Below are 17,639 nucleotides of genomic sequence, written 5' to 3'. Positions count from 1 at the left end.
ACCTTCGCAATAATTACATAAGTAAACCGTTTTCTTACTGCATTTTTAAGAGTTTGACACGGCTCTACATAACATGAGTCATATAACCGTCAGAGAAACTAGAACAAAGTCACCACTAGCGCACGACCATTTCGCTGGTCCCACCACCCACGCAAATTTAACTCTTTCTCGGCCAAATATTTAGTGTAGAATTTGTTTAAATTTGTACAACAAAAATTATAATTTGAGCATCAAATTTCAAATTTCTCAAATTTCTCAGAAAAACACTGGCCGGGCCAGCGAAATGTTTCGCTGGCCCCGACATTATCCACAATCAACTTTATATGAGTGCATTATTTTCGCCTTAATTTGTTAAAATTTGTAAAACCAACTTCAACCCCTAAAAACTATCCCTGTGTGGAAAACACCATGGCGGGGCTAGCGAAACATTTCGCTGGCCCTGACGTTATCCAGAATCAACTTTATATGGGCGCATTATTTTGGTATTAAATTGTTCAAATTTGTGCAACCAAGTTCAACCCCTAAAAGCTACCCCCTGTCTGGAAAACAACATGACAGAGCCAGTCTAAGGTTTCGCTGGCCCCGAAATGATCCAAAATTAACTTTACATGGATGCATTAGTTTCGCCTTAATTTGTTTAAATTGGTGCAGCCACCTTCAACCCCTAAAAACTACCCCCCGTGCAGGAAATAGCATGGCGTGTCCAACGAAATATTTCGCTGGCCTCGACATTTTCCAAAATCAACATTATATGGGTGAATTATTTTTGTCTTAATTTGTTCAAATTAAGACAACCAACTTCAACCCCTAATAACTACCCCTTGTGCGGGAAACAGCATAGCGGGTCCAGCGAAATATTTTTCTGGCCCCGACATTATCCAAAATCAACTTTATATGGATGCATTAGTTTCGTCTTAATTTGTTCAAATTGGTGCAACCAACTTCAACCCCTAAAAACTACCCCCTGTGCAGAAAACCCTACGGCGGGGCCAGCAAAACGTTTGCTGGTCCCGACATTATCCAAAATAAACTTTATATGGGTGCATTATTTTCTTCTTAATTTGTTTCAATTGGTGCAACCAATTTCAACCCTTAAAAACTACCCCCTTACAGTGGTCTGGAATAGGAATTTACTGTTCATAATCGCCCACAGGTCGTATTTCTTAACCGATTTTAAAGTTTTTTTTAGAAATGCTCAGCAATTAATTTTTCAGAGAATTGTGATTTGCTTTTTTTTCATTTTTTTCACAAAGCAACAATATATAAACAAATATAGTGAAAAATTGACTATTTTAGCTTTGTGAGTTTTTATCTCAAGAAAAAATACAGATAGAAACTCACTATCAGCCGGAATTATTGCACATGCATTCATAAAACATAATTAATAATAATAATATTTAACCTAATTAGTATAAACAATTTCTATAAACAAATGCTTTATAAACGAGTTTTTCTCGTAGCTTTTTCTTGATTAATTCGAAAACTAATTAAGTTATCACATTTATTTATAGGACTCAAAATATGCGCAATACGTTTTAATATTGGGATATGTTATTCAAAAATTAAAATTTGATCTGAAAAAAATATGTCCCAGGGGCCAACTAAAACGAAGGCATTTCGGGCGAATCTCTTTTTATCGCCAGCGGTGCAATTGTAAAAATCTAGGACAAGAAAATTTTTTTAAGTGCTTCTTATTTCATTTCCCAAAATTTCAAATCGATATCGCGTTTCGTGTGATCGTAAGTGGGGTTTGAAAAAAATTGAGGTTACGCTCACATGTCATTATAAAGAGCTATAAAAAAGCGATCGACCATTTCCTATAGATTTTAACCCCGTCATCACGAATCTTAAGGCCGTTTTATCTGCTGTCCTTAATTTTCACATAACCTCAAAATTTCCGAATTTTGAGAATAACATATTTTTCGAATTACATTATTTTTCGGAATTGAAAATAGGCATGAAGTATAATTTGACGTATTTTGTGCTAAATTTTTCAGGACAACCATTTATTTAGTTCAACAACTGCAGGCAAATTACTGAAAATGCTGAAAATTACTGAAACTTCGAGTTTCCAGTTACTACCTTAAATTACATAGCATCGTGAAATTTGTTTGGTGTCATTGATAACAGAAAAAGAATCTTATTCCTTATACCAGTTGATCACTAGGGAGACCATAATTGATTTTTGAAAAGTAGGGCAAAAAGCTTTGCAAAATGAGGACAAAGTAGAACAGAAATTTATTTATAGAAGAGGACCAAGTAGGACATAAAAGTTTAAAAAAAGAGTACATAGCAGATAAAAAAAGTGGAAAAACAGCTAAAAGTAGGACATAGTAGAATATAAAGGATTAAATAAAAAAGAGATTTTTTAAACGTATTTTTTAAATTAACGGTTTCATTTAATTTTATCAACACTTAACACCGTATATTATTATTTTTGAGCCCTGTTGCATTCTAATGAATATCACAAATGCACACACATATATTTTTCGTATAGCAGGAATATTTAATAGTGATTTATCCTGAAATTGAAGAAGAAATAGTTAGATGGTATTTAATTACTTATACATTTTGTAAAAAAAAAGGTCGAAAGGTTGACTGAAAAATAAAAATTTATGATTTGAAAAATTCGGACAAACTAAAAAATCCTGTAGGACAACTCACATAAGCCCTAAAATGAGGAAATAACGTAAGGTTTTTCACCTAAATAAATGTAAACTTTTGAGCTCAAATGGTTTTCAATTTACTCATGTTCAGTTTTTATAACTTAAGGAATATTTTTAAAATCATTAACCAAATATTAGCTAGCTGCTTTTTTTTTATTCACTTGAAAAACAAGTCAGATTATAAAAATTGCGTACAATTGTAATTGGATTTGCACAATCTTATTATAACATATAATTATGCATAACCAGGTGTAGACAGGTGTTTAAAAATAATTTGTCGAATTGTTATATTTTTCAATTATCATACCATTCACTTTACAATACGTAATTCTCAAATCTCTTTATTTCAAAATTTTCCATTTTAGATTTTTATTTTTGGACCTACATTTTTAATTTAAAGAAATTCAAAAGGCAGAATTGGAGACGTGAACAATTAAAAATTAATAGTTTTTAAAGTTGAAAATTTTAGATAAAAAGATTTATCATTTAACATTTATTATTTGTTAAAATATTTAGAAGTTCCGAAAAAATTTCAAAAGTAATTTTAATTTGAAATACATCTAAAACAACTTCTAGAGTTCTCAACAACAGGAAATAAAATTTTAAAGTTTTTCAATTATGTTGTAACTATTTGAAATGAAAATAATTTAACTTCTAATTTACGAAGTGTTCAGTTAAAAACAAATTATTTTTAAATTTTAGATTTTTCCAGCTTGAATTGCTTAAAATAATTAAAAAAAAATAATTTTAAATTTGATCGATTGATTCTTTAATTCAGAACATTGAAAATGATCACTTCGATATATATTTTTGAAGTGAATTTGAATCTTTGAACTCTATCATTTATAAAAGTTAAAATTCTTAATTTTGCAGCTTATCTAAATTTTATATAAACTTGTTTAATTGGAAAATGTTAGTATCTTCTATATTATATGTGCAAATTATTGAGCATTCGAATACAACATTTTTGAATTAAAATATATTTAAACTTCAATTTAAAAAATGTAAAATTTAAGAGTTTTACTTTGACTGCTTTAATTTGCAGATTATTTTTAGCACTACAAATTGAAAAATTGTTAGCTTTAGAGTTCGAATTTTCAAATTTTATTTGCCGTGACAAATGTTTGCTAACCGACAAAAATTGGAAATTTTTTCTTCGATTAAAATGGCCACCCTGATATATGTATGAACATACTTAAAAATCAGTAGTTTGATCAAGTTTTATTTTAGAGCACAAAAATGTTCACGTTCATAATTACAGTACAAAACCAAAATGGCAAAAATACGAACAAAAAAAAAATTTTTTTGACGAAACTTCAACAGAAATAGTACAAACCGCCCTGATGTAAAATTTTACTTGAGACATGTTCTAAACTAAAATTTAACACAGTTTATTAAAGTCTGAAAGAATTTATATGATCAATCAATAAAATTCTATTCTGAAAATATGGAGTTTACTGTATATAAAACTACAAAATAATTTTAATTCCTAATGTTTATCACTATTCAAGTTTAAGTAATTGAATATAATGTGTACTTAACAAAAAAAATAAATAACAGTAAAAAATGAATGAATGAAGTTGTGAAATAAAATAGTAAATGATATATTTCGTAGTAATAGTTTATTTAATTTAAGTTATACAAACTGGCTTCTATTTCACATACCAATTTGTAGAGAATTACATTTTTTAAATTAATATATGATTTGTGATAATTATTTATTTTATTATTAACAATTTATAATAACTATTTATTTATAATTATATTTAGAATTTAGAATTATACATGTAGCTGTACATGCAAAAGTTGAAACAATTCCATAACGCGAAAGATAATATAAACGTAAATGCAGCACCTCGCTAGCGAACCTATAATAAGTTCAAGGAACTAAAAAAAGCCATTAGTTAAAAAAAGATGAAGATACCGTGGTCTCTTTTTAATCAATGGAATTTTTTTTAGTTTCCTGAACTTATTATAGGTTCGCTAGTGAGGTGCCGCATCTATGCTTATAATTCGACATTCGACTCTGAGCGTGCTCTGAGTGCAAAGGTGTTCTCAACTATTTTGTTCTGAATTGCAAAATTTTTTGACATATGAATGCTCATTAATCTATTTTGCAGTTTACTGGTGATCAGCTGCCGGCCCTTTCAGTTGTCCGAGGAGTAGTTCTTGATGAGAACAATATAAGTTATGGAATAAATTATGTTCTTCAACTCCTATAGGTTTTTTCTTAAAAGAAAAATAAGAAATCATGATTTTTTATTTAAAAATAAAACGTTCTGTATGAACAGTCTTCGCAAAACCAAGTTTTTGTTTTTGGTAATTTTTTTTTAATCCAAGGCAGAGTCGATGCAACTATTCCAAACAGCGATCGCACCCAGTGGGCACAAAGTCTGGCGTCGTCTTTAAAACATCGTTACGACATCTTCACGAAAATTTTACGACATCCTTTGTCCATGTCGTTAAGGTGTCTTTACGACATCGTACATAAATCGTATGATCTGAGGATGTCTTTACGATATCGCAAAGATATCGAAACGACATGGACACAGGATGTCGTAAAGATGTCGTAACGATGTCGTAACAATGTCGTTACGATGCAGTAACGATGTCGTAGCGATGTCGTAAAGACGTCGCCAAATTTTGTGCCCACTGGGCATCTGTTGAAATGATTTCTTTTGAGAAATATTTTTTGACAATTTGGCGATTATTGAGCTCGACATCCACAATTGCGGAAGATTACCTTTTCAGGTTTAACTTTCACGTATTTTTCTTGGACTTAAATTCAGTATAAAGAAGTGTTTTTTCACAAACCTAATAAATGATTTGCAAATTTATAATGTGCAAGTAAGAATTTCAGTTTGTCGAAAAATGTTTCTGAGCATGATAGTTGATTATTTCGACAAAATTAATTAAAAAACTACTGTTCTTATTTCGCCCTGGGGACTGCCGAAGACTGACGTCAAATCTTTTTTGATTATAAAAGACCGTCCGATCTAGACGGTCACGTATACGCAGCCTATTTGAAAAGTAACCTAAATATTATTTTTATAATTATCCGGTGAAAATACTCCAGACATTTCTAAAAAATAATTTCTAGAAACCAAACTCTAGACAAAAATTTTTAGTGGAAATTGGTCCAGGCTCGGCGTGAGTCAATAACTTTTTAATTGTTTACTATCAAACGACTAAAAATGGACTATTAAAGACTCTCAAGCATACAATCACAATTCCATTCACAAAAAAGGCCGGTTTTTTCAAGTCGAGATCCCATCTTCAGTCATCTCATTATACTCCTTGAAAGACTTCATAATTCCACGCTTTGGTTTTTATTTTTAAAAAGTAATTAACCATTTAGGCAGTTACAAGAAATTACTTCACACTCAATTTCTAAAATACTTTTTAAAAATAAAAACCAAAGAGTAAAATTTTTAAGTCTTTCAGGGAAGAAAATAAGCTATAGATCTTTCAAATTAGGTGAAAATTTCTAATCTTGTGACGAATAAAAAATCAAAATGGTAAATATGTAACGATTGTTAAATAAATAATTATAAATCAAATAATTTTTTTTCCAATATTGGATCTAACTTTCAAAATTTATCAAAATTTATTCTTTTATTTGTCCCATCTTATAAATTCTATTTTCAGTTTTGAGGTTATGTCAAAGCGACAATCTTTAATTACATCCAGAAATATTTTCCTATTTTTTTTAATGAATACATTAATTATTTACTTCGCGATTGATTTGCATAAGTGAAAGGAAACAAACAAGTTTTATTCCAAAACACGTTTTAGCTACATAAATTATTACGAAGCCAATTATTACAAGATGCAAATAATATTTACCTGACATTGAATACAACGTTGTAATTTCTTGAAAATAAGTTTGAATCCTTGCGTGATGTCGTATTTTCTTCACGCTCTTAACTTTTGCCAATATCTTTGCTTTTGCATACACAACCATTCTAAATTATTTTTACCGAAAGCTACAGCACATATCACACTGATGAGATTTTCGAAATTTCTCAACCAATAAGAGGAGACTATTTTTTTTAAACGGTGGAGAACCCTTTTACGTTAGACTATTATTCAGCACAAAACACGTCAAACTATACTTCTTGACTATTTTTAATTTTTAAAAATCACTCCAGCGGACAAAAAGTTTGGCGACGTCTTTACGACATGGTTACGACATCTTTACGACAACTTTACTACATCCTATGTCCATGTCGTTGAGGTGTCTTTACGATATCCTAAATAAATCGTATGATCTGAGGATGTCTTTAAGATATCGCAAAGACATCGAAACGACATGGACATATGATGTCGTAAAGATGTCGTAAATATGTCGTAACGATGTCGTAAAGACGTCGCCAAATTTTGTGCCCACTGGGACGTCATTTGAAAAAATTCTTGTTCTCAACATTCTAAAACTTTAAGGTTCTGTGAGAACTAAGGACAACACGATAAAACAGCCTTTAGATTCGTGATCTTTTTTAGGCTGTGTGATCAACCAAGTAGTTGTTACATTTTGAATCTGGCAGTGACTAAACGCGTTTTCGCAAAGTCAGTCGATTCGGAAATCGTAGATTCTCATAAAGATAGTGGCGTACCCAGGGGGGGGCTCAAGCCCCCCCCCCCCCGAAACGAAGTATTGTCATTATTCAATGCCCTTTTTCCTTTCTCTTTGCCTATACAAAAACCTGAAGCCCCCTCCGAAAAATCGACGCCCCCCCCCCGCCCGAAAGAAATACTGGCTACCCCGCTGCATAAAGACGTTATTACTGGACCAAAACATCTAATGATTACAGCGAGTCTTTTTTGCTTCTGCCTTTCAGATTCTTTTTCAAAGATTTTTTTTTAGACAGAGGAAGGAATTCCCTTTAATAAATTGCACAAAGGCACCGTACTTAAATTACGTAACAGCTCGAGGGAGATGGGGGCGACACATTTTGTTACGATTTTTTACGGGAGTGGGTCCTTTTCCTTTACTCATGTACGTAATTTTTGAAGATTCGCAAAAAATTTTAGTTATAAATTTTATTATATTTTTGCAATTTTTCTTAAAAAGACATACTTTTTTGGTGAAAATTTTATTGTTTTGTTGAAACTTAACCATTTTGTAGAAAATTTAAAATTTAAATTTAAAAATACTTTTTCTTAAAAATTTAGATTTCGGCGTTGAAGAATGATCTGAAATCTTTTTGAAAAATTCTCATTTTCTTTCCTTTTTTTTATTTCTGGCCAGAAGAAGGGGAATTTTTTTTGTCTTTTTCAGGAGGATAAGTTTTTTGTCTTTTTCAGATTGCAATAGGAACATTTTATAGTGTTTTTCCAAATTTGGTTGTTGTATTCTTGGTTTTATTTTCAGGAATTCTTCACATTAATTAAAAATTCATCCGTTTTAGTACAAATTTCGTCTTTCTTGGATAAAAATGCAACTATTTTGTTAAAACTCCATGCTTCTTGGATTGAAAATACAATTTTTTCGTAGAAATTTATTCCTTGTTAAAAAGTTCATATTTTGAATTCAAAAAGTCAACTAGATTCTTTTTAGGATGAAAATTCAACAATTTTGTGAACATTCGTTTTTTTAAAATAAAAATTTCTGCCATTTTAAGAGAAATTTAATCTTTTTTAGGATTAAAATGTATCTGTTTGGTAGCGAATGTAACAATTTTGTTTCGGAAAATTAGAACTAGAAATTTTTTCCATGTAAATGAAACTTTTGGTTAAAAATTATTCTTCTTTGCTTGAGCATTCAGCTATTTTGTTTAACAGATTTGGTTGAATCACTTTTTTACGAAATCATAATTTTCTTAAAGATTTATATTTTTAGTTGAAATTCATCTATTTAGTTAAAAACTGAATTATTGTGTTGAAAATTAATATTTTTAATTTTTAAAAATCAATTACTTGGATAAAAGTTAAAGTGAATTCTTTTTAAAAAATTTGATTGAAGGCGTATGTTTTTGGTTGAAAATTTAACTTTTCAGTCGAAAAGCCTTTTGTTGGGTAAGAATGTCACCTTTTTAGGTTGAAAATTCAACTATTATGTTAAAATTTAATTATTTTGTTGGAAATGCAGGTATTTTCTTAAAAATCCATCCTTTATACTAGAAAATACATTTTGTTGTTTATAATAAATTGTAAAATTTGAAATTGGTGTCTTAAATACTATTTTTTCCGTTTATAAAATATTCTATTCTTTTATTATTAATTTTTTTTCAAATAGGAAAGCATTCCCTTTGAGGAATTACACTACCGCCGGAAATCATCTACCAGATCGTTAAAAAACTATCTAAATGCAGACTTCAGACTCTTTCCCTTATCCCTTCTATCTATTTTGTTTACCTAAAGGCAAATTTAATAAATATAATTAAAATTAGTTTTTGTTTTGGTTGAAAATTAATTTTAAACTAAATATTTAACTATTCTATTTTCGGTTGAAAATTGATGGTTTTTATTTAAAAATCAACCTTGTAGTTAAAAATTAAATTTATTTTGTTGAGAATTCACCTACTGGGTTAAGCATTGAATCAGTTTATTAAAAATTAATTTTATAGCTTGAACATTTATCTATTTTGTTAAACAATCGGTTTTTCTTGTTGAAAATCAATTTTTTAAACTAATAAGTAAAGTATTCCATTTTTGACTGATTATTAATCGTTTCTCTTTGAAAATTCAACAATTTGTTTGCAAATTAATGTATTTTGTTGTAAATTCGTATTTTTTGTAGAAAATTGATCTTTTTTGTTGAAAATTTGTTTGTTGTGTAAAATTTAACTTCTTTATTTAAAAAGTTAACTATATCATCGCCGGTGGAAAATTCATCATTCTTAGATAAAAGTCCATTATATTAATTGAAAATCAATTTTTTTAAATTCAAATCTTTGTTGAAAATTCAATTCAATCTTTTTTTAAATAAAAATTTAACTACTCTATTTTTTGTTGAAGATTTATCTCTTTTATTTTAAAATTTACCTCTGGTTTTAAATTTAACTATTTAACTATTTGTTCGAAAATTTAATTTTAAATTAGGTTTAATAATTTAGTTTGGGTGTAAATTCGAACTTTTAGTTAAAAATTCATTTTTTTATGTTAAAAATTCAACTTTTAGGTTAGAAAATCAACTGTTTTGTAGAAAAAACTTTTCAGTACATAAAGTCCAAGAAAAAAAAAGTTTGTATTTAACATTGACAATGCAAATTATTCTGCTTGAAATTTCAACTATTTGGTTTTAAATTTAACTGCCAAATAAGAAATAAATTATTTAATAAAGTAGTTTAATTCTCAACTTAATAGATGAATTTTCAATCCAGAAGTTTAATTTTTTTATGAAAAAGACGAATTTTCATCCAAAGACAGGCGGTTTTGAAACAAATAGTTAAATCTTTAACTAGAATTGATTAGTGTTAATAAAAATGGAATAGTTAATTTCTCAGTCAAAATAATCAATTTTCAAATAAAAAAAGCGAATTTTCAACCAAATAGATTTTAACAAAGTAGTTCAACTTGCAACCAAATAATTGAATTTTCAGCCTATAAAAATTTTTATTATTGTGCGAAGTTGAATTTTCATTTAAAAACATAAATTTTTGAATAACTAGTTAAATTTTCAAATAAAAAAGACCAAATTTACAACAAAATACGAAGCAAAATAGTTCGATCTTCATACAATAAAGTGAATTTGAAACAAAATGGTTTAACATACACCCAAGTAACGATTTTTCCACTGATTTTTAATAATTCAGGTCGAATTTAAACAGAAAATGAGGAAAAGGTAGAGTTTTTTAAAAAAACATAGAAAAAGAGGAACGATTTCCAATACTTTTCAGTTATTAAATTACAGTTCGTTAATAAATACTTTTAGGTCTCTTTCCAGATAATTCTGGAAGACTTAGCAATTTAATCTTCCTTTATAAATTCAATTAATCCCTTTTTAAGCTTCTTCTTATTCTGAAAAGCTTCACTTTTAGCTTTTCAATTATAAAATTTCCAAGTTGGAACTAAACTAAAAGTTTTGCGAATGTATTTCGTACGTGGATCGTTAACAATGATACTGCGACTTAAAGCAGTTGCAGTTGTCTATCTCATACAGCTTAATCAATAACAAAGTAGGATCACCTAGCAGGCAACGGAGAAGATAAATACAAAACCTACCTACAATTACATTTTTTCACCTTTTTTACCGACTATCTATGGATCTTCAACCAAATAGTTGAATTTTATGCTAAAAAAGATAAAATTTTAACAATAAACAAAATTGTAATTATAAAAAAATAATTTTTAAACAAATAGTTAAATTTTCAACCAGCAGATAAATCTTAAAATGATTAAACAAATTCTAAGAAAATTGATTCAATTACCAATCGTTTAGTTAGATCTTCAATCAAAAGAATTAATTTTCTACCTAAAAAGACGATTTTTCAAGGCCATACGTAAATTTTCAACGAAATATCAGAATTAAGTAATTTGATGTTAATTGTTTTTGGTTTGCTGTTCTAAAATCAATATTTATGAATATCGATTTTTATTTTTTAATTGTAAAAAATTTTATCTCCACTGGGATCCGAACCCAGGTCTTTCAGATTCCCAGTCTTCTTAGTGGGTAAGAGCAATAGACCAGTAATCTGAAAGACATGGGTTCGGGTCCCAGCGGAGCTTAAAAGCAATTTATTCTCAATTTAAAAATAAAAATCAATATTAAAAAATATTGATTTTAGACCAGTAGACAAAAGAAAATTAACATAAAATTATTTAATACGCTTTATCTGGTCAAAACCACATCATAAAATATATAAAATAGCGGAATCTTCAACTAAAATTGATCAATTTTTAACCAAGAATGGAATAGTTTAATTTTCAGTTAATAAATTAATTTTGAATAAAAGATATTTTCAACAAATCAGTTAAATCTTCCAGCAAATAGTTGAATTTTCAAATAAAAAATATATATTGTTCACAAGGGATGGAATATTAAAACTTTCATTAGAAAAAAGACCTCTTAATGAACTAGTTAAATTTTCAAATAAAGAGATGAATGTTCAGGCCAAAAATGCAAATTCACGAAAAAATTTAATTTTGATACTGAAAATAGGAATTTTTAACCAAATAGTATAATTTTTAACTAGAAACAATCAATTTTCAACAAAAAAAGAAATAGTTAAATTTGTCGTTTAAAAAATTGATTTTCAGAACACAAAGAAACGAATTTTCAATCAAATAGTTACATTTTTAACAAATTAAATTTTCAACCAAGCTTCAAATAAATAAATCTTTAACAAAGTAATTAAATCATCAAGAAAGTTGTTGAAACCAAGAAGATTAATTTTATGCCAAAATATACGAATATTTAAGGAAATGTATGCATTCTCAATCAAAGAATGGAATACTTAAATTTTATTTTAAAAAAACTTAATTTTCATCCTTAAAAAGGAATTTTAAAAAAGGTTCAGTCTTCAAGCTAATAGTTGAATTTTAAAACAAAAAATATACGGATTTTGCAAAAAACAGAAAATTAAAATTTTAATTAAAAAAAAAAGAATTTTCAACAATTTTATTAAATTTTCAACTAATAAGATAAACTTCCAACCAAAAAGTACATTTCCAATAAAACAGTTGAATTTTCAACTAAAAACGATCAATTTTTAACAGAAAATAAAATTGCTAAATTTGCAGCTTATAAAATTGATATTCTGTTAAAAAATTTCATTTTTGACCAAAAAACGAATTTTTAAAATTTCATTAAAAAAAAAAAATTTTCAAAAAAATATTTACATTTGCAAAGAAATTTTCAACCTACTTGTTGAATTCTCAACTGAAAACTATTAATTTTTAACCAGAAATGGATTAGTTACATTTTCAGTTAATAAAATTAATTTTAGTTAAAAAATTCATTTACAACCTAAAAAGAAACGAATTTTCAACAAATTAGTTAAACCTTTGAGGAAATATCTAAATCAAAAAAAAAAAACTAAAAAATTTTTGTTAAAAAGACAGAATAATGTTTAACCAAATTGTTAAATTTTCAACTAAATAGATACATTTTTAGGCCAAAAAAGTTGAATTTTCAAACAAAAAATATAAATTTTTAACCAAATGTTTGAATTTTCTATTAAAAATTAACAATTTTCAACCTAGAATAGAATAATTAAATTGTCAGTTAAAAAAATGAATTTTCAGTAAAATAATTCATTAAAAAAAAAATGAATTTTCAACAAATTAGTTAAATTTTTAAGCAACTTGTTGAATTCTCAACTGAAAAAACTATCAATTTTTTACCGGAAATGGAATAGTTGAATGGTCAGTTAAACAAATTAATTTTCAACAAAAAAATTAATTTTCAACAAAATAGTTCAATCTGTAAGCAAATAGTTAAATTTTCGAAAAAATATATCAATTTTTAACCTAAAATGCAAAAGTGAAATTTTGAATTAAGAAAATGATAATTTAATTTTAATGTTATTAAGAATTGTTAAAAAAAGTGTTACTGAATTCTACAAAACTTAAATCAAACGATGCTTTTTTCGCAAAATTTTTATAATATGACACATTTAAAAACTTAAATAATTTGTTTATATTTTTTCTTATACTTTAACTCTATTCAAATTATTTAACTATATTAAAGGACCCTTTACGATAATTCAAACCTTAGAATTGCTTAAAATACCCATAAACTTTTTATATCCTCTGAAATCACTTAAAACCATTAGAATATATTTAAAATACCTTAAACTCTTTCGAATCATTGGAAATAACTTGAAATTATTTAACTACATTAAAATACCCTGAGTAACTTAAAACCTTTGAAATTTTTTTAAACCTCTCACTTTTTAAAGTAGTGGGGACACACGGCAGACGTGAAACTTCGATGGATTACCCAGGATTTGGTTTGCATGGCAGTAGTGGGGATATCGAAGGAAAAAGAGGACGTGAATAAATGAAGAAGGTATAGATTATAGAAAGTTTGCAGTTACTGAGATGCATTGAAAGTACATTAAGATATAACAAAAACTTTGAAATCGCCTGAAATCTCAGACAACTTTTTTAGCTCTTGAAAATTCCGTGTACTTTTATAAAATGCCCTAAAATCTTTATAATCCTTGGAAATCTCTTCAAATAATTGAAATCTACTACGAATTTTGTGGAATCTTGAAAAATTCCCTAAAATATTTTGAAAGAATTTAAAAAAAATTATATTTTCATTTAAAAACGTGACTTTAGTGACTGTATATTAAAAAAATTATTTAAAAGTGGTTGGAATGAAAAGTGGCTTAAGTGCATGTATGGCAACCCTGATAATTATTGATAGTTATTTAAAGTGCTTTTTACAGAAATTCCCTGACTTTTTCCATTATTTTCAAAATTTATAACCTTTTCTTGAATAAGAAAATTCCCTGATTTTTAAATTTTCCCTCACTTGCGGCTACCCTGAATGATAATAATTAATAAGTCTGAGTAATCGTTGGGAAAACGGCAAGTATGAATTTGAATTTTATATTGAGCCTTTGACCCACTTTAATAAACGGGAAAATCTAATTGTACCTTTAAAAGTTTATCAATAAATTTTCCGATATCTAAAGCCGGAGATACTGATCCTAATTATGTACCAAATTCGCTGGAGTTTATTCAATCGAATGTTAATAACGTGAATAAATAATTGATAGGTATTTTAAAGTTTTTCTTTCGAACTGGAAAATGTATAATGGAAATAGAATCGTAAAATCAATTAATAAATAGTGCTGGCAAATCCTTAATTAATTAAATAATTGTCCTGGGTTGAAGTCTGTATTCATTTAGATACGAATTGTTCTTTTATCGATGAAATTAAATCTTCATAATTTAACAAATTTAGCTACAAGAGATTTAAAAAAAGTTAAGAACTAAACATAAGTAAATTGATTTATAAAATTATTCATTTAATAATTTGTTTATAGAAATTGAGAAATTTAATCTTAAATAAAAAATGTCTTTCGTGATAAGTATATGGACTTATTCTATGTGTTTTTGAGGAAATATAAATAAACAGAGCAAAGTCTACAATTAAAGATTGCGGAGCTTATTAAGTCGTTCAAATCTACTCTTTATCCGCTCCTTTACCCCAATCTCGTCTCGTCTCGTGTCAAATCTCCTTCGTCTCGAAACTTTTCTCGAGCCTCGCCTATAATCTCTGCCTGAATCTGGTCTTGAATCTCGTCTAGAATCGCGAGTCGAATTTCGCCTTAAATTCCGTCTTCAATTTCGTCTTGAACCTCTTTTTTTAATTTTTTCTCGAATCTCGTCTCGCTTTGAACATCATCTCGTCTTATGTTATTTCGAATATTTTCTTGAGTCTTGTTTCACATTTTTTCAGAGATACGTGTCTATATAAGATTTGAGATGAGACTGGGAGGAGATTCGATACAAGATTCAAGTATATATTAGAAAAGAGATTCGAGGCGAAATTTGAGACGAGATTCAAGGCACAATACTAGAAGAGATTGAAGACGACATTCAAGTCGAGATTCAAGACTGAATTAGAAATATATTCAAGAAGAGAGTCAAGATAAGACTCTCTTCTTGAATATTGTCTATAATTTAGTCTCGAAATTCGGCTTAAATCTCGTCTAGTATTGCGCCTTGAATCTCGCCTAGTATTGCGCCTTAAATATCCTCTCAAATTTTGCCTCGAATCTTTTCTCTAATATATCCTTGAATCTCATCTCTAATATCATGTCGTCTCGAATCTCTTCCCAGTCTCGTCTCAAATCTTCTCTAAGCACGCGTATCTAATTTCATCTTAAATCTCGTCTTGGATCTCATTTTTAACCTCGTAGTAAATTTTGTCTTGAATAGTCTTGAATCTTCTCTCGAATTTAGTTTCGATTTTCGCTCCGAACCTCTTCTCTAATATCTTCATGACTCTCTTTTTGATTTTCTTTTTGAATTTGAACTTGAATCACGTCTCGAATATAGTCTTGAATCTCGGCTTTAATATTGCCTTGAATCGCGCCTTGAGTATCGGCTTTAACCTCATCTCTAACATTTTCCCGGATCTCGCCTCATTCCGAATATCATCTCATCTCGGATCCTGTCTTGACAACGCATCTCGAATTTTATCTTGAATCTCCTCTCGAATCCTAGCTTAAATCGCGTCTCGAATCTCATGTAATATTGTCTTGAATCTCGTATTGAATCTAGTATAGAATCGTGCCTTCAGTCGCGTATTTAATTTCGTCTCTCATATAATTTCTAATATCTTTTCAAATCTCGTCTCGTCTCAAATCTCTTCTCTAATATCTTCTTGAATCTTTACTCGAATATCACCCCGTCTCGAATATTAGCTTGCATCGCCTTTGGAATATTATCTCGAATGTCGTCTTAAAAATAAACTAAAATCGCGCCTTAAGTCTCTACTTGAATATCATCTCTGATCTTAATCCCAATCTCGTCTCGTATTGAATATCATCTCGTATCGAACATCGTCCCGAGTTTCGTCTTGAATGTTGTCTTGATACACGTCTCAAATTTCATTATGAATCTAGTCTCGAATCTCTTATCGAGTCTCAGCTTGAATCGGGTCTTGAATATTGTCTCGAATTTCGTATAATATTGTCTCAGATGTCATCTAGTATTCTCTCCAATCTAAGCTAGAATCTCGTCTTGAGTCACGTCTTAAATCATATCTCGAATATTATCTTTAATAATTTCTCGAATCTTGTCTCTATTATTGTCCTGAGTATTGTCTCGGATTTTGTCTTGACAAGCAGCTAAAATGTCATCTTGAATGTCGTCTTGGATCTCATCTCAACTCTTTTCTTGAATCTCATCTCGAGTTACGCAAAGAAAGTGAGACGGACGGACAGCCTACGGAAACTATGAGGGTTTCGGCCCGGGGCTGCAAAACCCTAAAAATATGGTTATTTGTAATTGTTCTCTAAATGAAAAAATCAGCAAGTTAAGCTCTTTTTAGAAAAGAAAAAAGACCACTGACTTCGAAAAAAGTTTGATGAAATTCTTTGATGAATTGATGAATTAAAAATTATTTTTTTTTTACCAAAAATACTTTAAATTTAGAAGAGTTCTTATGCCTCTCATACAGCTCAATCAATAAGAAAGTAGGATCACGTAGCAGGGAATGGAGAAGAAAATACATACAGCCCCCACCTGCAGAGAGTTACAATTCTTTGACCTTTTGTTACCAACGATCAATGGATTCTACTCTCGAGCTTTCAGGTTGCGACCTAAAATAAAGTACTATATGTTGTATGTTTTCCGGAAAAAATTGTGAAAAAAAGCATCATCGACATTTCACTCCATGAAAAGAGACATAGGTGCTTTAGAGCAGTCCTACAACAGAAGAGACCTTTTCAAATTGAAACGTGTCTCAATTGTTTTTTGTTTCCATTCACTGAAATTATAAAAGAGAGTGTTATTTAAAAAATGGATATATGCGAATAGAATATAAAATAAACATAAAAAGTAAATGAGATTTAGAAAGGAAAATAGAATATGTATAACGCTGGTAGGAGAAAAATTTTACGACAAACCGCAATGTTCGATAAAAAGGAAATTTTCATGTCTCTCTACATAACATATATCTGCATCTTTCATTTACATATCCCTATGAAACCGGAATTTTAATAAAGGATTGTAAAAAAGTGTACATTTTGCAATAACTCTGTATAGAAAACTAAAAGTATTGATTAAGATTTACTATTTTAAATCAATAATTAATATGCAAATTTATGAAGGTCTATATGTTGCAGCATCCAAATCAATATTCATCGGAAAAGTTCAAAAAAGTTAAAAACTAACAAAATGACAAACACCCTCATAGTTTCGGTCGGATATTCGCCCGTCAGTCCACCCATCTGTCTTACTTTTTTTTAAGGAGGAGAAGTAAGGGGAACTAAAGATTGGGGACGTGAGAGTAGAGAGGATAAGGAGAAATGAATGGAGAAAAAGTGATGGAAATGAGGGGGTGGGGGA

General features: G+C 28.8%; 1 protein-coding gene across 1 annotated transcript in view; it reads left to right on the top strand.

The window, feature by feature from the left end:
• The window catches only part of LOC117173740 (B-cell receptor CD22-like), a 114,000-nt gene that overhangs the window by 46,530 nt on the left and 49,831 nt on the right, over positions 1-17,639 (top strand). The window lies entirely within an intron of this gene.

This window comes from Belonocnema kinseyi, chromosome 5 (genome assembly GCF_010883055.1).
Source record: "Belonocnema kinseyi isolate 2016_QV_RU_SX_M_011 chromosome 5, B_treatae_v1, whole genome shotgun sequence".
Taxonomy (NCBI): domain Eukaryota; kingdom Metazoa; phylum Arthropoda; class Insecta; order Hymenoptera; family Cynipidae; genus Belonocnema; species Belonocnema kinseyi.
The sequence above is the reverse complement of the archived record's forward strand: the minus strand, read 5'-3'. Positions and strand labels throughout refer to the sequence as shown.